Genomic DNA, 21902 nt, shown 5'->3' on the forward strand with positions numbered 1-21902 from the left:
ATGTTACCAACATAAGAGACTCTAACACCCCTGTTTTTAGAGACATGAGTTTTCTTCAGATATTTTGAATATCCAAATGTGGTTTCTATGATCATATTCAAAGAGGTCATTTAAAATGATATTCCCATTTCCATTGCCCATTATCCACAACTTCTACTCCTCTAAGAAAGACGTTTAATTTTTTACAATGAAGAATATACCCTCCATATTATTCTGCTGTAGAGTGTTAATAATTCCATCTTCCATAGTTCCTACTGCTCTGCTTGCCTCTACTCCAATGCCTTGTTCTCATAACACAATATGAACCACCTGATCAGTCAGTCATATCTCTTTTCTGATCTCTGTGTATCTAAACAACTACTAGTTACAAATCAGGCATCCGGTGTAGTTCCCCATAGTAAGAGCTTTTATTTTCCCTAATATGAGAAAATAGGATCTTATACAGTCATGCTAAACTATAAAATTTCTTCTGAATTTCATTGAAAATAACCTGTGAAAAAAACAGAATCTTCTGGAGTTCAAAAATGAAATAATTACACAAAATTTAATGGTTTGTTTTTAACGAGAGAAGGATAAAACAAATACATCATGGCTGACACACGGTGACACAACTTCAAAACTAGCACTTTGTAGCCAAAGGAAATCATCTATCCATGAGTTTATGCCACACTGTTCTAATTATGGGGATTCAGCTAAAAGAAAGAAACATAAAGAAATTTTATTAGTGAAAAAGTGTAAAACATAAATCTCAAACATAAGATTAAAATAATGGTTCCATTTCAAGAGATTTTAGTACAATTAATTAAATATTCACATGGTATTATACATAATTAAAGATTTATAATAGTGTAGCACTGGTTTTATTTTTTGTTTATAATTTACTAACAGATTAATTTTCATTTTAACTAAATTTTAAGTTAAAATTCCTTTTTGAATGGGTTTTGTGCCTGATATCAAGATGGGAGTTCTTATCTGGTCTTAACAAAATTATGTAGCACTTGGAGACAAAGATCAAACCAAGGAGTTCTGCACTGGAAGCCAACACAGAAAAGACTTCCATAGCCACCATAATCTTCTCCTTTGTGCTGTGGTAGACAGGGAGGAAGGTGACCCACACACAGAAGAATACCTGCATGCTGAATGACAGGAACTTGGCTTCACTGAATGTGTCAGGCAAATTTCTAGACAAGAAGGCCATGGCATAGCTCCCAAGTGCCAAGGAGAAGAGGTATCCCAGGACACAGTGAAAGGCAACTGCTGATCCTTTGTTGCACACAATGATGATGTGGCCATGTTCAGCATGAGCATCATGATCAATGAATGGTGTAGAGGTAACCAGCCAGATTCCACAGAGAACAAGTTGGATCAGTGTGCAGATGGGAATGATGAAGTTAGGGGTCCTTGATACCATTAACCACCTCACCAATCTAGCTGGAACAGTGACCTTGAATACAATAACAACTGTGATAGCTTTGGCCAGTACTGTGGAGAGAGCCACAGTGAGCAGAATTCCAAATGCTGTCTGCTGCAAGATGCAGGTGGCTGTGTTGTGTGGGCTAATGAAGAGCAAGGAACTGAGGAAGTAGATGATGAGTGTCAATAGCAGGATGTAACTGAGAGCCTGAATATTGGCCTTGAAAATGCATGTGTCTCTGTGCTTCACAAAGACTACAAGAACCACAGTTGTGAGTGCAGAGAAGCACAGTGCTGCAGTGGTGAAAGCCATACCCAAGAAGTCTTAGGACAAAAAGGTCACAGATTTCTGGAGGCAGTAACTCTTCTCTGAGTTTGCATAGTGACTTTCTGGACACATCACACACTGGTCGATATCTGTTCAGAAATAAAGGTGACTGTGAATCAATCCTCAGGTGTTCCCTTTTCCCCTAAGTTGTTACTCAGCCTCAGCTCATCAAAATGTTTCCTGATTCACCTCCTTTATTGTTTATTGTTTCAGAAAGAAATACCAGGTTGCCTGTGAATCATCTCAAATCTATGAAGCCATTTTTGTCTATGGTGACAAAAATCAAAGAATCCCAATGATCTTTGCTGTTTTTGTATGTTTGGCTTGAATTTATGGCTTCATGCATCTATTTTTTTTTCAATGCAGTTTATTCAGGAACATTGAACAATCCTCGGACCCCGGGGAAAGCCAGCCCACAGCTTAAATAGCCTCTGGGTAGCCAACCCAGGCGTGCCACGGGGGCAATGCAGATAGGTCCACATACATGGAAGCAAGCCAGCATCTATTTTATAAGTCATAAGATGACAGAATAATATTGTACAATGCTAATTTTATTCATACTTCACTTTATGAAGAAATTGCTAATTTCTAGGTGTATACTTTGTACAGTATGGACAATAGGCTTTGAAATTAATTTCTTATATACTGTTCTAAGATTCAGGACCCATATTAAATTATTTTCCCCAAATCCCCTGGATACACCCAATTTGGTTCATATTATGTATGATTTTGAAATAATAAATACCATTATATCCTTGAAGCTTAAAACCTTCACTAATATATGTTTTTACATTTAACTATAGCCTTATGTTTAACATAAAAGAAGAAAATTTTTGAAGTATTTCTATATATTCAAAAAAGAAGTTTGAAATACTCTGCTTCTAACATTTGTGTCATTTATCTTGAACTAATAACATATACTCCTTGGTTTGCAATGAAATATTTTTATTATATTAAACCTTTCTGTATTTCTAAAAATTATCACTTCATCAAATAATTTTCTGTTTTACATTTTGAACTAAACATTATCAAGTTTATTGTCAGAAAAATCAAATCTGTATTTTGATATATGTTTTCTTTAGTGATCTTGAATAGTAATTTTTTCTCAAGATAATTTCACACTCAGAGCTTATTCCTTTGCTTCTGTTATGAGTGTTTTTTGTTGCTTTTCTATTGTACAATGTATGCTTTAAGCTTTTATTTATATGTTTCATTAACTAATATATATATGTGGATAACATCTTTTTTTAAAAAATAAGTTTTTCATATTCTGCAATATTGAATCATTGTTAGTTTGAAATTTTAATTTTGACCATGTATGTGTTCACTCATATTTTACTGTATTTCAAAATATAGTCACAAAGACAGGATATTGCATTCATGACTGACGTGTTCCTACTCTGTGCATATTGAATATATTTATGCACTTACCATATATCTGAAATACAGGGAAGGACATTTATCAAAAAAGTATTACATACCTGGTCCTATAGACCACACACAATTTCAGGAGGTGGGAGACCATATCATAAGAGGAGGAACTTGATGCTGCCAATTAGTTTAATGTACTTATTGTCAAACAAACTTCTAAATGTTCTTGTTTATGCACATGGAAAAGTAATACTCTCATTCTTACTCTAAGAAGCCTCTCTTTGCTGTGATCTATGAAGAAGGCCAAGAAATATGACTGTGAAAGATCCTGAGAATGAGTGATGCATTAATGCCCATCCATAAAGAATGACTTTTAAACCATCTATTCCAACATTCAAGAAATATAATGGAAATAAATGCAAAATGTACACAAGATGATGGTTGCTAATTGTGTCTAGGCATCATATGTATTGCACTAAAGAACTCTCAATAATTACGGATAATGTCGCTGGTTGATTCTTCATAAGGATGAGATGAAGAATGAGAGAATTACTGTTCCCTTCCCTGTTAAAGTATTGCCTGTAAAGATATTTTTAAAAAGGAGAGGTAAATGTGTAACAAGTGATGACTGTATCTGGCTCCAAGGCACATTCTGAATCCAAAGGTCATGAAGATTAAACCAAATATGTCACAGAAAAATGAAAAAAAAATTCGTGCAACTGGTAAAGGGACAGTTAAGGATGAGAAGAGTAATAAGCATTAGTAGGGTGGAGCATACCTGGGATATACTGAATACATTTCAGAAATTTTTCCATCTTATGAACTATTCTAAATCAATTTAGACTTTAAAATTGAAAGTTTCAAATTTAGGCTATAAATAGCCATTGTTCAATGTATATTGAAGTCACAATAGGACTGAGAGACATGCAAATATAACCAGTCTGAGGTTTACCAAATGGAGCTTTGTTGGCTTAGCCCATAGACAAAGAGTGAAGAAATAAGGTAAAACTGGGTGTCAAAATCACTGAACTGGTACTTCCTTTTAGTTTTGGATTGACAAAACAATACTGGATATCATGCAGGGCATTCCCAGACTATATTTTGAAGAGTCGGTAGTTCGTTTGTCTGTGGAAACTATCTGGAATGTTTGACCTATTGGGTTCCTGCAAATAGGCATGAGGACTTTCTGGTTGTATATAGGATTTTCTTGGAAAACTGGGAAGTTAAATGCAGTTTTGGGGGCTATATGCCCCTCTGCACTTCCTGGACTGTTTGTCTACACAAGGCCATTTTATTTTTAAGAAACTGCTTTGACCTGGCTATCAACATACATGTTTTGGAAGGTAACTGAGTTAGACAAGTGCAGTGTGTAAGAAAAGGCTAGAGTTTTAACACCTCACTCCCATCAGAATGGCTAAACTCAAAACCTCAATGGATGACACATGCTGGAGAGGTTGTGGAAGAGAATGAACCCTCCTCCATTGCTGGTGGGAATGTAACCTTGTACAACTGCTTTGGAAATCAATCTGGCATTTCTGAGAAAATAAGAAGAGTGCTACTTCATGATCCACCTATACCATTCCTGGGCATATATTCGAATGATGCTTAACCATAAAACAAGGACATTTGCTCAAAATATATTCATAGCAGCTTTGTTAGTAATAGCCAGAATCTGGAAACAACCCAGATTTCCCACAACAGAGGAACGGGTACAGAAAGTGTGGTACATTTATGCAATGGAATACTACTCAGCAATTATAAACAAGGAAATCATGAAATTTGCAGGCAAATGCTGGGAACTAGATAATATCATCCTGAGTGAGGTAACACAGAACAAAAAGACAAATAAGGTATATGCTCATTTATAAGTGGATATTCTTCACATTATATAGAATAAACATAGTAAAATCTCTAGCCCTAAAATGCTAAACAAGGAAGACCCTAGGGAAGAGATTGACACCTCATTCAGAAGGGCAAACAAGACTGAAGTAAAAGAAGACAGGGAACAGGACAGAAGCCTGCCAGGGAGGCCCTCTTAAAGACTTTACCCATCAGGTTGTCAGAGGAGATGCTGAGACTCATATCCAAACTTTGGGCAGAGTGCACGGAAACTTATGAAGGGGGAGTTACAAAGATGTGGAGACAGGAGCTACACAAGGAGACCAACAGAGCCAAAAACACCTGGGCCCATAGTGGACATGCAGAGACTGAAACTCCAACCATTGGCCTTGAATGGAGATTTCTTAGACACCTTGCTCAGATGAAGTCCATAGGTGCTCAGCTTCAAAGTGATTTCCAAGTACAGGGCTGTCTCTGACTTGAAGTCAGTGGCCATCTCTTTAATCACCTCCTTCTAGGGGATGCAGTCTTGCCAGGCCACAGAGGAAGATGATGCAGCCAGCCCTGGTGATACCTGATAGACTAAGGTCAGATAGAAGGGGAGGAGGTTCTTCCCTGTCAGTGTATTAGGGGAATGGGAGAGGTAAATGGGTAGAAGTGGGAAGACAGGTGTGACTCAGAGGAGACAAGGTAGAAGCTATATCAGGGATACAAAATGAATAAATTGTAATAAATAATAAATAAATAACTTAAAAATTAAAAGAGAGAAGCTTGTGTAGACATTTCAATATCTAAAGAATAGACTACACAGCAAATCTAATCAAAAGAGATGGGTAATATTACATATTAACACAAATAAAATTCCATGATATTTCACAATAGCCTCAAATAATATTAAATTTCCTAGTGTAACTATAAGCAAGGGAAATAATTATGTGGTAAAACTTCAAGTCTTTGAAGAAAAAAAATTTGAAGCAGCTATGAGAAAATGGAAAATTCTTCCATGGTTATGAATCAATAGGATAACAAAGTAAAAATGACCACCATACCAAAATCAATCTACCGATTCAATGCGCTCCCCTTAAAATTTCCAACACAATTATTTACAGATTATGCAAGGATAAATCTTGACTTCATACGTGAAAATTACAAAGCCAAAATACTCAAAACAGTCTTGAACAATACAATAACTATAGGAGATATCATTACCTCTGACTGGAATTTGTACTAAGAGATATAGTATGAATGGTGTTGGCATAAAAACAGAAATATTGACAGACATATTGGTAATTGAATAGATCTCTATCTATCTATCTATCTATCTATCTATCTATCTGAGAGTTCCAATATGGTGGCAACCAGTGCACACCATTTCTGAAGGGCAGAACACCAAAAACTTGAAAACTTGTGAGTGGATGGTTAGCTGAAGCCAGAGCATTGACTTTGAGGTTTCCAGGGCTAGACCCATGTGCTGGGACACCCTGGATCCATCCTCTTCGTGGATGTCTCCGGGTCTGAAAAGTGGCCAACTATGGAACCCTGCACTCCCAGCTGCACCTTCACTTGCTCAGCTTGCCCTGGTGGTGCAACAGAGGTGGGGAGTGCATAACCCCAGGTATGGGGCACCTCCTTACTCTAAAAGCCAAACAGGGACCCAAATCTGAAAGTAGAAATCTGTGGGCTCTCTGTGCTTATCACATACACCTGTGAGTGAGTGTGCTCAGGACTTCTGTGCTTCCCACACAAGCCTGAAAGTGAGTTCATGGGCCCTTTATGCTTTGCACACCCACCTGCAAGTGAGTGTGCATGGGCCCTAGTGCTCCCACACATGCCTGTGAGTGAGTTCGCAGGTCCTCAGCACTTTCCACACAGCCTGCCAGTGAGTGCTTCTGCAAGAGAGTGCATACAGAGCCTGGAAAATGGGTCTTTCTGCACTCGCAGCCAGACATCAGATACCTCTGACACACACCCCCATTATGGGCAACATAGGGATGTCTGGGACAACAACCTCAACACTGAAGCCCCTGTTCTCTGGGTTTCCCAGTGGAGTCCAGACAAACATTTCCTAGAACGAAGACAGTGCAGCTTAGGCAGATCTGAGGGATTGAAGCACAGTGCTTGGACAGGCCTGTGGGCCACTGAGCCATTCATGGCACCTGGACATGCACACTGAGCCTGCAAAATATGCCAGAACCCTCACCTGTACTTAAGCTTTGTCCTTATACTTCACTTCTCCAGGCAGACACACCTACACCCACACTCCTGCACTTGCACATTTGCACCTGCAACCTTCCTCGATTAGCTGCATTTGAAACACCAACACCCACTCTCAAACCAGTGGACCTCTCTAATCTTCCTGAAGAATTCCCTGGACTCCACAGAAAGACAGACACAGTCTGCAGTATGGGCTCTAAGGAACAAACAGAAAAGGCTACTGATCATCAAATGGCTAGAGGCAGGCTTAAGAACACATCCAACATAAATTAGGACATCACGGATTCACCAGCAACCTCCAAAAAACATAGATATTTTAATTCATTGGAATCACAGGAAAATTATTGTAAAGCTATGCTTATTGAATTATTAGAGGCACGTGAATAAGAAATGAACAAAACTCTTAAACAGCTACACAAAAATAGAGGCACATAAAGAGGAAAGAAACAAAGCTCTCAAAGAAATACCAACAAAAAATAGCAACCCAAATATAGACACATAAAGGGGAAACAAATTTAAAAATGGATGCCATCATAGAAAGATAGGAATTCACATTCAAACAGATGAAGGAAATGGTGCAAGACATGAATTAGAATCAATTAGAATTAGAATCAATGAAAAAATACAAACAATGAAAACTCAGGAGCTGGAGAACTTAGAGAAAAGACCAGGAGCCAAAAAAGGTAAGCATCACCAACAGAATACAATAGATGGAAGAAAGAATCTCAGGCACTGAAGATACAATTGCAGAAATTGAAACTTCTTTCAAAGAAAAAGTAAAATCAGAAAAGTTCCCAACACAAAACATCCAAGAAATCAAGGACATCATGAAAAGAAAAAAAATCTAAAAATAATATGAATAGACCAAAAAAAAAAAAAAAAATCCCAGGCTCCAAGGTCAAAACACTAAATCTACAGAACAAAGAAAAATATTAAAAGCAGCAAGGGAAAAAAGGACAAGTAAAATGTAAAGGTTGATTTAGCAGAATCACACCAGATTTCTCAACAGAAAGCATGATAGCCAGAAGGGCCTAGGAAGATGTCGTGCAGACTCTAAGAGAACACAGATGCCAAACCAGACTACTATACCCAGCAAAAATTTCAATCACCAAAGATAAAGAAAACAAAATATTCCATGACAAAATTAAACTTAAACAACATCTTCATAGCAACCCAGCCCTACAGAAGATACTAGAATGAAAACTTCAATCTAGCGAAAACAACTACACCCAAGAAAATAAAGAACATAGATAACCTCACAACAACAACAACAAAGTCAAAAGAAAACAAGCACACAAACACACTATCACCACCAACTCCACAATAAAGGAACTAGCATTTATTGGTTTATCTATCAACATCAATGGACTCAACTCGCCCATAAAAAGACACAGACTAACAGAATGGTTGCAGAAACAGGATCCAACATTCTGCTGCATCCGAGAAACACACCACTGCAAGAATGAGAGAAACTACCTCAGAATAAAGGGCTGGAAAAATATTTTTAAAGCAAACAGACCCAGAAAAAAAAGCTGGGGTAGCTATTCTAATATATAATAAAATAAACTTTCAAACAAAATTAATAAAAAAAATGAGGATGGAAACTTCATACTCATCAAAGGGGAAATTCCACCATGAGGACAACACAATCCTGAACATCTATGCCCCAAATACAAGAGCATTGGTATTTGTAAATGAAACAGTACTAAAGCTCAAATTACATAACCATCCCAACACCTTGATAGTGGCAGACTTCAATACTCTACTCTCTCCATGGGACAGATCATCAAGACAGAAGCTAAATAGGGAAATAATGACACTTACAGAGGTCCCAAATAAAATGGGCCTACAGAAATTTTCACCCAAACTCAAAAGAGTCTACCTTCTTCTCAGCACCCCACACAACCTTTTCCAAAGTTGACCATTCTCCATAGTCAAACACAAAGCAAGCCTTAACAGATACAAGAAGATCGAAATAATCCTATCAGAACACCATGGCCTAAAACTAGACCACAACAACAACAACAGAAATAACAAAAAGCCTACACATGCATGGAAACTAAACAACTCTCTACCTAATGACAGTTTAGTCATGGAAGAAATAAAACAAAGAAACTCAATGTAACTCAATGAAAATGAAGGCACAACTTACCCAAATTTATGGGACACAATGAAAGTAGCGATCAAAGAAAAATTCACAGCACTAAGTGCCTTCAGACAGAAGTTGGAGATATCTCATAGAAGGAACTTAATGGCACTTGAAAGCTCTAGAAAATAATAAGCAGACACACCCAAGAGGAGTAAAGGGTTGGAAATAATCAAATTCAGGGTGAAATCAATACATTAGAAACAAGTAAACAATTCAAAGAATCAAGCAAGAGCTGGTTCTTTGAAAAAAATCAACAAGATAGACAAACCCTTAGCCAAACTAAGTATATGGCAGAGAAAAACTATCCAAGTCAGCAAAATCAGAAATGAAAAGTGTGTTATAATGACAGACACTGAGGAAATTTAGAGAATCATTAGGTCTTACTTCAAACGCCTATGTCACAAATTTTGAAAATATAAATGAAACGGACAATTTTCCTGATAGATTCCATTTAGGAAAGTTAAACCAAGATCAGGTAAATAGATTAAACAGTCCTACATGGCCCAAAGAAATGGAAGAATTCTACCAGACCTTCAAAGAAGACCCAAAGCCAATACTCTTCAAACTATTCCAGAAGATAAGAAGAGAAGTAACATTAACAAACTCATTCTATGAGGACACAGTCACATTGATACCTAAACTACACAAAGATCCAACAAAAAGTAGAATTTCAGACCCATCTCTTCTTATGAACATGACACAATAAAAGAAAAAAAAAAGTCTCAATAAAATACTCGCAAACCAAATCCTAAACCACATAGAAGATATCATCAATGATGACCAAGTAGGCTTCATTCCAGGTGTGCAGAGGTGGTTCAATATACTGAAATCCATTAATGTAATCCAGCACATAAGCAAACAGAAGGAGAAAACAAAACAAAACAAAACAAAAACATGATCATCTTCTGAGATGCCAAAAAAGCATTTCACAAAACCCAACATTCATTCATGTTTAGACTTTTAGAAAGATCAGTTATACAGGCACTTACTAAACATAGTAAAGGAAATATACAGCAATCCTAGAACCAACAAAAAACTAAAGAGAGAGAAACTTAAATCAATCCTAATGAAATCAGGACAAGGCAAGGCTGCCCCCTATTCCATATCTCTTCAAAATAGTACTCGAAATCCTAGCTAGAGCATTCAGACAACTAAAGGAGATAAAGGGAATAGACACTGGAAAGGAAGAAGTCACAAAAATTCTATCAGAGAGCTCCTTCAGCCAATAAACACCTTTAGCAAAGTGGCTGTATACAAAATTAACTCAAAAAAATCTGAAGCCCTCCTATATTCAACAATCAAATGGGCTGAGAAAGAAATTAGGGAAACAACACCCTTCACAATAGCCACAAATAACATAAAGTGTCTTGGTGTGACTAATCAAGCAAATGAAATACCTATATTAAAAAGTACAAAACTCTGAAGAAAGAAATTGAAGAAGACTATCCAGCAGGGTATTAAAGCAGATGCTGAGGCTCATAGCCAAACTCTGGACAGAGTGCAGGGATTCTAAAGAAGGGGGAGAGCAAAAGATGTAGAGGAGACAGGAGCTCTACAAGAAGAGTAGCAAAGCCAGAAAATCTGGGCACAGGGATCTTCTCTGAGACTGATACTACAACCAAGGACCATGAATGGTGTTAACCTAGAACCTCTGCACAGATGTAGACCATGGCAGCTCGGTCTTCAAGTGGTTTCCCTAGTAATGGGAACTGGGGCTGTCTCTGACATGAACTCAGTGGCTGGTTCTTTGATCACCAACTCCCCCTGAAGGCAGGGACAGTCTAACCAGGCCACAGAGGAAGACAATGCAGACAGTCCTGATGAGACCTGATAGACTAGGGTCAGATGCAAGGGGGGACATGGGAGGAGAAGAGAGAGGGAGGGCAGTATTAGCAATAGATGAGGGAAGGGGCTAACAGCTGGAATTCAAAGTGAATAAGTTGTAATGAATAAAAAATAAAAAAATAAATTGAAGATATCAGAAGATGCAAAGAGCTCCCATTCTCATGGATCTGTAGGATTAACATGAAAATGGCCATCCTACCAAAAGCAGTCTACAGATTCAACTCAATTCCCATCAATACACCAACACAATTATTTACAGAACTTGAAAGAACAAGTCTCATATGGGGAAAAAAATTCAGAATTGCTTAAACAATCCGGTACAAACTGTTTTCAACATGTGCTATAGAGCAATAGTAATAAAAACTGCATGGTACTGACATAGAAACAGACTGGTGAATCAATGAAATAAAATAGAAAAAACCCAGAATAAACCCATACACCTATGGATACTTGATTTTTGACAAAGATGCCAAAACAATACAATGGAAAAAGATAGCATATTTAACAAATGGTACTGTCCTAATTGGAAGGCTACATGTAGAAAATGCAAATAGATCCATTTTTATTACCCTGCACAAAACTAAAGTCCAAGTGGATCAAAGACCTCAACATAAAACCAGACACACTAAACCCATTAGAAGAAAAAGTGGGGAAGAGCCTTGAACTCATTGTTACATGAGACAACTTCATGAAGAGAACACCAACAGCACAGACTCTAAGATCAATAAAAGGGACCTCATGAAACTGAAAAGCTTCTATAAAGCAAAGGACACTGTCATCAGAACCAAATGACTACAGACTGGGAAAAGATCTTCACCAATCCTACAGCTGACAGAAGGCTAATATCCAGAATATATAAAAAACTTAAAAAGTTAAACACCAACAAACCAATTAATCCCATTAAAAATGGGGTACAGAGCTAAACAGAGAATTCTCAATAGAGCAATATCAAATGGCAGAGAAACAGAGAAATGCTCAACATACATAGTCAACAGGAAAATGCAAATAAAAAACCCTGAGATTTCACCTCACACCCATCAGAATGGCTAGGATCAAAAACTCACATGCTGGAAAGGATGTGGAGAAGGGAACATTTCTCCATTGCTGGTGGGAATTTAAACTTGTTCAATCACCTTGGAAATCAATTTAGTGCTTTCTCAGAAAATTGGGAATAGTGCTGCTGCAAGATCCAGCTATACCACTCCTAGGCATATATCCAAAGTAAATTTAAGTATATCACCTACCCCTGCAGGGTTCAGTCATGCTAGACCACAGAGGAAGGCAATTCAATGGTCCTGATGAGACCTGATAGTAGAGTCAAAAGAAAAGGGGAAGAGGACCTCCCTTATCAGCATATTAGATGAGCATATATTCTGAAGTAAACAACAAGGACATTTCTTCAACCATGTTTGTAGCAGCTATATTATTAAAAATAAAAAGCTTGAAACAACCTAGATGTCCTTCAATGGAGAAATGGATACAGAAATTGTGGTACTTTACACAATGGAATACTACTCAACAATTAAAAACAAGGAAATCATGAAAATTGCAGACAAATTGTGGGAACTAGAAAAGACCATCTTGAGTTAGGTAACCTAGAAGCAGAAAAACACACATGGTATATACTCACTTGTAAGTGGATATTAGCCATATAATATAGGATAAACATACTAAAATCTATACTCCTAAAGAAAGTAAACAAGAAGGAGTACCCTAGGGAAGATGCTCAATATTCATTCAGAAGGTTAAATGTGATAGACATTGGAAGCAGGAGAAACCAGGTAACAGGACAGGAGCCTACAATTGTAGGCCTCTGAAAGTCTGTACTGATCTAGGTATCAAAGCAGGGGCAGAAACTCGTAGCCAAACTTTGGGCAAAATGCCTGGATTAAATAGAAAGACCAGGAGGGGAAAGAAGCTCCAAAAGGAGACCAACAGAGCCAAAAAATCTGAGCCCTGGAAGGGGGCCTGCAGAGACTGATAACCTAACCAAGGACGTGTAGAGGACATTTAACCCACTCTCATATGTAGCCCATAGACTCAGCATCCAAGTGGAGTCCCTAATAAGGATTGCAGGGACTTTCTATGAAATGAACTCTGTGGCAGGCTCTCTGATCACCTACCCCTGCAGGGTTCAGTCATGCTAGACCACAGAGGAAGGCAATTCAATGGTCCTGATGAGACCTGATAGTAGAGTCAAAAGAAAAGGGGAAGAGGACCTCCCTTATCAGCATATTAGATGAGGGGCATATGGCAAGAAGAGGGAGGGAAGGTGGAACTGGAGGTAGACAAGGAAGAGAACCACAACTGTGATACAAATTGAACAAATTTTAATAAAAGATAATTAAAAATTTTTAAAGAAATAAATATAAATCCAAACACATATTACTACCTGATATTTTTATAAAAATATCCAAAGTTACCTACAAGGATAAAAAAACAGCATCTTCATCAAATGATAGTACTAAAACTAGATTACTATAAAATATATATAATATATATAATAATATATAATAATATAATAATGCAAATAACAAATTCATCACCTTGCACAAAACCCAACTATCAGTGGATAAAAGATCTCAAGATAAAAGAAGATACACTGAACTGTATAGAAGATAAAGTTTGGAATAGCCATGAATGCATTGGAACAGGCAAAGCTTTTCTGACTAGAACACTGAAAGGAAAGGCACCAAGGTGAACAATTAATAAATGGCATCTCATGGAATTGAAAATTTCTGTAAGGCAAAGGACACAGTTATTTAAGCCAGGCAGCTTCCTACATAAAGAGAAATTATTTACACAAACTTCACATCTGATAGAGTACTAATTGTAAAGATTATATAAAGGACTTAAAAAACCTGATTTCAAAAAAACAAAAATAAAATTGATGTGCAGACCTAAACAATGAGTGTGTAATAGAGGTATACAAATAGCTGGAAAAAAAAAACCTTAAAGAAGTGTTCAATATTTTTAGGCATCAAAATATCTAATGCAAATCAAAAATACTTTGACATTCCTATTTCTACCATAATGGACACCTCATGTTGGCAAGGATGTGGAGTAAGAACATCTCTTAAATGTTGATGTGAATACAAAAATAGCTCTAAGTAAATGAATACAGCAGTTCCTCAGAATGTTGGGAATTGATCTATCACAGTATCTAGACATATAACTTTTGGGCATATAACCAAAGAATGCAATATCCAACCACAATAACACTTGTTCAACCATGTTCATTGTAGCTTTATCCATAATATCTAGAGACTAGAAATATTCTAGATATCCCTCAACAGAAAAATAGATAAAGAAATCTGGTACACTTACACATTAGATTATTACTCAGCTGTTTTTTTAAAAGACATTATGAAATTAGCAAAAAGATGGATATTACGAGAAAAAAAAAAACATCCTGAGTGAGATAATCCAGACCTATAAAGACAAGTTTGTTGAGTACCACTTCAAAGTGGAGAGTAGCCCTTAGATTAATAACAACCAAACAACATTCCATTGACCACACACACAGGGATCTTTTCTGAGACTGATACTGCAACCAATGACCATGCAAGGAGATAAACTAGAACCCCTGCATAGATGTAGCCCATGTCAGCTCAGTCTCCAAGTGGCTTCCCTAGTCAGAGAAGAGGGACTGTCTCTGACATGAACTCAATGACTGCCTCTTTCATCATCTCCTCCTGATGGGGGAGCAGTCCTTCCAGGCAACAGGAAAAAAAAAAACAACAAAAACCAATGCATCCAGTCCTGATGAGACCTGATAGGCTAGGGTCAGACTGAAGGGGAGGAGGACCTCCCCTATCAGTGGACTGGGGGAGGGACATAGGGGGAGAAGAGAAGAGGGTGGGATTGGACAGGGACAAGGGAGACAGCTACAGCTGGAATACCAAGTGAAGAAACTGTAATAAATTAAAAATAAATAAATGAAAAATGAAAAAGAAGTCATGGAAGTAGCCAAGAATTATTTGATCTGATTTAAGGACCACTCAAGGAGAAGCAGAGCATGAATGACACTTCTTGGGTAACCAAGAGCAGGAGATTGGATATTCCAGAACCTAGGGTAAAATGAAATATAACTGATCTAAGAAAACCTCAATAAAATGATGCCTAATGATTAGGAATATCCTAATTAGAATATCCTAGTGATATTCTACTACATTCATAGTTGAATGCCTTATCCAATCATCATCATCAGAAGTTTCCTCTGGCAAGAATTCAGAGTGGATTCAGAAATCCACAGCCAGACTGTGTGAAGAGTGTCTAAATTGGAGGTCTCCATCAAAGCCCTCCCTGCAGAGCTCAGGGATTCCACTGAGAGCAGGAGGTGGGAGGATTATAAAAGTTGGGGGGATGGAAGGCACCAGGAAAACAAAGCCCTCTGAATCAACTACAAAAATGGTGCATATGAACTCACAGAGACCGAAACAGCAAGCATAAGGCCTACATGAGTACACCTGGTCTTCTGCATGTATTTTAGCTTAGTATGACAATGAGACTTCTGACTTTGAGGATGAGTGTGTCTCTGACTCTTTTGTTTCCTCTTGGGAAACTTTAAATTTCTAATCAAGGAACAAAAGTCTATATCTTCTCGCTAGTCCTTTTCCTTTGGCTTAGGTATTTCAGACTTCTATGGACAAGTTGGGAAGTTCTCTATCAGCCTGTATTTATCTGTCTCATTGGAAATCTTATTTTCAGCACAAGGAGTACAATCAAAGCAGCAAGCAGCCTTGCCTTCCTGGGCAGACTTCCTTAATCCAGGCATACAGCTCTCACTGCACACAAACTGTGGAATCTAAGAGAAATGAAAACTATTAGCAAATGTTTGGATTTTTGTGAAATTTTTGAGTGAGTGGCATGTTTCTAAGTATTATCAAATATTAATCTGGAAATGCTTACACATAAAATGAAAGGTAATGGGTATTAGTGATACTAATTTTAGAACATTTTGCAATACAAAACCCACATATTTAAACCTTGGTTCAATATATGAAGCTGTTGTCATCAAAGTAGTGTTCTAGAAGGTCACAGTATGACTTCAGATTTAAACTGTCTCAATTTTACTGGCTACTAGGGAACTTTAATATCCAATGTAGTTGTGAATGTTGATTGACAACTCTATAGGGCTTGGATTCATCATGGAAACAAGTCTTTGGGCATTTCTGTGAGGAGTTGTAGAGAAACATTTACCTGATGTGGAAAAAGCTACCACAAAATGGGGGTCAATAATTAATTGGCTACTGTGAGTTTGGTGTCATCACATTCTCTGGCTCCTAAAACATTATTTTCCCACTAGGGTAAGACTGATTGCTCACAGAGTCAGCAAAAACAAACCTGCTCTCCCTTCAGTTGTTTTGTTGACTATTTATTTGAGGTAGCAAAGCAAACACACACACAAACACACACACACACACACTCACTTGTCATCCTAATCTATCTTTTTTAAAGGCTGACAATAAAAATGCCACTTTACCCCTTGGTTTGCCTGTGGTATATATGCAAGATTAGAGTCTCACAACAGTGTGAGGCAGCCATGATCATTCAGGCCTTTACAGCCATTGAAGCAGGACATTCTCCCCAAGCATGGTTGGATACCATAAAAAGCTAAAATGGTACGCTCAGGATGCGAGGCTAAGCACTGCACTCAGGGTCAGCCGCTTTGGACCCAGAGAAGAGCATGTCTGATTGCATGCGGGTTGATGCCCCAGGTCCCGCCTCTGAGAAAAAGGTATCGGACGGGTCTGATGCTCTTTGGGTGGATGACACCTAAATGAACATCTGTACAAAGTCCCAATATATTTCTAATATCAGAGATCAGACCTCTACTCTTGCCTGATGCGTCTAAAACAAAAAGGAGGAACTGTAGAGAGCTGCGGAATGCTATGCCTTAAAGATGGAGCTGGTTTCTGCCTTCCACCTTCCCGATGGTGAGTGCTCTCTGTCACGAACAACTCCACATTTGGCTAAGGCCGAGGATCTGGCTTGCTTCCATGTATGTGGACCTATCTGCATTGCCCCCGTGGCACGCCTGGGTTGGCTACCCAGAGGCTATTTAAGCTGTGGGCTGGCTTTCCCCAGGGTCCGAGGATTGTTCAATGTTCCTGAATAAACTGCATTGAAAAAAAATGCCACTTTACTTCTCACTAAAATTTCTAAGGCTCTGTCACTAAATAAATCTTCTATCAGTGTTTTCAGGCTATGACAGAAACTTAACTTATTCATAAGAAATATGTTGGCATACTAAGATTTAAAAACAAACTTTTCCATTGATCAGAGTCAGGAAATGAGAAAACAGTTTATGTTGGCTGTTTAACTGCCTAAATGGTTGCTGAATAATAATTGGTACTGAATAAGTGTCAAAAGATCATAACATCCTGAAAACTACTTTTGTTTTTATTAAAGATCAAAATGAGATAAGTCATGACTCACCTTTATAAACTTTGTAGGCCATTGAATCATCTGCTCACATAGACAACTGTTGACCAAGAGGAGCATCTGAAGAAAATGGTGCATATGAAAATGGTGCATACTTTAACCTTTAATCCAAGACCCTTTGGAAAATTCCAAAAATTGAGAATGTCATACTCTGAATCTAGGCATTTTCTCCCATCCAGTATTTTGTGACCTCTCAAGAGATTTTTCAGTAGGTCATTCTTTAGGAAATAAAGGAACTGAAAGAGATGTAGGAATATAGTTTGAAGTACATCTAAGATACTAAAAACATTTTATTTAAAAAGTAGTACAAAGAATCATTATAAAAGGATAATTTTTAAAATTTATTTTTTATTTATTACTATTTATTCAATTTGTATCCAAGCTGTAGGACCCTCCCTCATTCTCTCCCAAACCCCTGCTATGTCCCTCTTTTAGTCCTCTGCGCCTTCCCTAGTCCACTGATAAGGAAGGTCCTCCTTCCCTTTCATCTGACCCTAGCCTATCAGGTTTCATAAGGACTGTCTGCATTGTCTTCCTCTGCGGTCTTGTAAGGAAGTCCTTTCTCAGTGGGATGTGATCAAAGAGCCAGCCACTGACTTCATGTCAGAGACAGCCCCTGTTCCCCTTACTAGGGAACCACTTGAAGACTGAGAAGGGGTACTAGGTTATCTCCTTGAATGGCCCTTCTTTGGAGTATCAGTCTCAGAACAAACCCCTATGGCCAGATATTCTGGTTCTGTTGCTCTTCTTGTAGCTCTCCTGTTCACTCCATATCTTTTTATCTCTCCCTTCTTTCATAAGATTCCCTGTACTCTGCTCCAAGTTTGACTGTGAGTCTCAGCATCTGCTTTGATACCCTGCCGGTTAGAGTCTTTCAGAGGCCCTCTGTGGTAGGCTTCAGTCCTGTTCCCTGTTTTCTCCCTCTTCTAATGTATTTCACCTTTCCCTTTCTGCATAAGGATTGGTCATCTTACCCAGAGTCCTCCTTCTTTCTTAGATTCTTTAGGTATAAAGATTTTCATATAATTTATCTTATATTATTTGTCTAATATCTACTTTTAAATGAGTCTATACCATGTGTGTCTTTCTGCTTCTGGGATACCTCACTCAGGATGACAGGCTACAGACTGGGAAATGATCTTCACCAACCCTATAACTGATAGTGGGCTAATATCCAGAATATATTAAGAACTCAACAAGTTAAACAGCAACAAATAAAGTACTCCAATAAAAATTGGGGTACAGAGCTAAACAGAGAATTCTCAATACAGGAATATCGAATGGCAGAGAAACACTTAAAGAAATGCTCAATGTCCTTGGTCATCAGGGAAATGCAAATCACAAAACCCTGAGATTTCACCTTACATCCATCAGAATGTGTAAGAACAAAAACTCAAGTGACAATATATGTTGGAGAGGATGTGGATAAAGGGGAACCCTCCACCATTGGTGTTTTGAATGTAAACTTTTACAACCACTTTGGAAATCAATCTGATGCTTTCACAGACAATGAGGAATAATGCTACCTCAAGATCCAGCTATCCAGCTATACTTCCTCCTAGGCATATATCCAAAATGTGCTCAAGTATACAACAAGGACATTTGCTTGCCAATGTTCACAACAGTTTTATTCTTAATATCCAGAATCTGGAAACAACTCATATTTCCCTCAACTGAGGAATAGATACAGAAATTGTGGTACATTTACATGGTGGAATACTACTCAGCAATTAAAATAAGGAAATCATGACATTTGCAGGCCATCGGTGGGAACTAGAATAAAAAGCACCTTAAAGGAGGTATCCGTGTGGCTGAGTAAATGAACAATACTTGGACTGAAATGCATTAAAATTTGGAAACCACATTTTCTTCAAGATAAAACCTTGCACTAGGAACAACTAAGTCAGCAATAAACAACGTAATGTGGATTCTGCTGATTCAAGTTCCTTTGGAAAGCTAACCAACTTTCAGAATATATACAAAGCTGCCATCCTTAGACGAGGGCCCTGGGGTGGAAAGTACACATTAAAGTGATCCTTAACTTCATAATCCTGTGGTAGTGCTCAGAAGCATTTTAAACCTTAAGGATCTACTGCTACTACCTCTGCTCTGAGGAATACATCCTTGCTTGTTGACAATGTATTCTAAAAACCCTGTGATACCTAATTTAAATGCCTAAATGCCTAAAAATACCTCACATTGCTGATGTTAAAACAACACAGGAAGGGATATTACCTGCCAGGGGAAGAATTCCTTTCCATCTCCATTAACATGTGGTTATGTCTGTATTTGCTGAAGATTCATCTCATGGAGACTGTAGGCCACAGCATGCATAGCACTGTATATATTGAAGCTCTCTGCATTCATAACTGGGTCAAAATAGTGTCTTGGCAGTAACTCCAAAGTAGCATTGGGTTGGCAGTTTTCTAAAAGTTGACAATCGAACTCAGAAAATGAGCACTTGAAGAACAGAAACCAAAACTTAGGAAGATAAGTGTCTTCTGGATATTTGTAGGGATTAACTGTTTAAATAAAATTTGTAAAGTCAACCATCTCTTCATGGTGGTGTGAAAAAATGAGACTCCCATGAAATGACTCTACCATAATTGTGATCAACATCCCATTGAGAGTTCAAGATCCAGACTTTCCATGTCACTAACTGCTGCTCAATATGTCGCATTAAACCTTGCAAAGAAACAACATCCCCATAAATATCACATTTGCTGATGATTCCGGAATCATTACCAGATCCTTCCATAATGCACTGGAATATGAATTCCAGGAACCACAAATCATTTTCAAAAAGGCTATGCAGATGCCAGTACTCTCCATATCTTCTCTCAAGTCTGAAAGAATCTGATTCTCTCTGGTGGCCATCGGAGAATCAGACCAACCCAGGACCATTTGAAACGATGCATCAAAGAAACTATGGTAAGTGACAGAAATGTGTCCTTGGGGGCCATCTGATAGAATTAAACTGACCTCTGTTATTTAAGCTAGAATCAAAAAGTCCAAAAGTGAGCTGTAGAAAAAGAAAATTGAAAAAAAAAGAAGAAAAACATTGGCATCAAACAGATTATCAGTCCTGAATCAACAAGCATAAACAGTTGGTATGAAGATGGTTTTGTCATATTTTAAAAGGCAAACCCAAACGGAGACTTTTCCAAAAAAATTACTGACTATTCTCAAGTTTCAGTAAGGTAGCTGTTCTCATCAACTTCTCCTTCTTTATATTTCAAATGGAATATATTTTATATGGAAATGTGGATCTATCATGAAGCACCTTTGTACTTTACTTTGTTAGATGACTTATTCTAGACCTCCTATTTTACATTTTCAATCAACCAATACTATCAAAACTGACATTTGACCCTGAGTTCCAACACCCCAGCCCTCACCTGTGGTATTTTGTAAATTTGAAACAGTTTCCCAAGGTGGGAAGATATTTTCCATGATGTTCCTGTGAGTGCAGCAGATGACATTCTCTTCAGTCCACTGTTGAAATTAGCTAGAGGTACCCTCAACGTGTGAGCCAAATAAAGGGAGCATAAAGGATACTCGTTTCCAAAGGTGCAGCATTATACAGAGCGAAGCCCAGAGTTGTGTTGGGAAGAAGAATACGGTTTCTGTTCATTTCCTCAATGGCAAGTACCAGGGCCAGAACAAACTGGTAGTTCTTAAACTCATACCTGAACAGATTAAAACAAAACAATACAAAAACATATAGGAAAAAGACATAGAATATAAACCCACATATTTAGTGCAATGGCTTTTATAACTCAAAAGCCCATGTTTCTATACAACACTTTTTTAAGTATATTCTCATGAATGATTGGAATTAACATGGGCAATTTAAGTAGATAAGACTAGGTAAGATCCTACATTATTAACCTGTATTATTTATGGTCTCAGGAAATATAATTTTTTATTACATTGCTTTATTTATCTTTTATGTGCAGAAAAATAAACTTAAACTGTCCATGAATAAGAAATTGGGTTCTGACAAAACATCACAACTTTTGGTGTCTGGAATTTGGCCCTTCTACTTTAACAATTAAGAAATGTTATTATGTCTTGATACAATCACTCAGGTTTTAGAAAATAACTTACTTAAAGTATAGCACAAAGTTAATTCAAATAATATATTGCTGCAGTTGCCATTTCTATGATATTTTCTCAATAGTGTGGCCTGGAACACAGCATGTAGACAAGGATGCCCTTGATCTCATGGGAATATTTCTTGTCTCTGCATTCAATTACTGGGATTAATTCATGTGAATCCATATTTAAATTTAT

General features: G+C 37.6%; 1 pseudogene; it reads right to left on the bottom strand.

The window, feature by feature from the left end:
- Positions 1 to 525: 525 nt before the first annotated feature.
- Positions 526 to 21363, bottom strand: LOC132650853 (vomeronasal type-2 receptor 116-like; annotated as a pseudogene).
- Between the last annotated feature and the right edge of the window lie 539 nt (positions 21364 to 21902).

This window comes from Meriones unguiculatus (assembly GCF_030254825.1).
Source record: "Meriones unguiculatus strain TT.TT164.6M chromosome 13 unlocalized genomic scaffold, Bangor_MerUng_6.1 Chr13_unordered_Scaffold_34, whole genome shotgun sequence".
Classification (NCBI taxonomy): Eukaryota; Metazoa; Chordata; class Mammalia; order Rodentia; family Muridae; genus Meriones; species Meriones unguiculatus.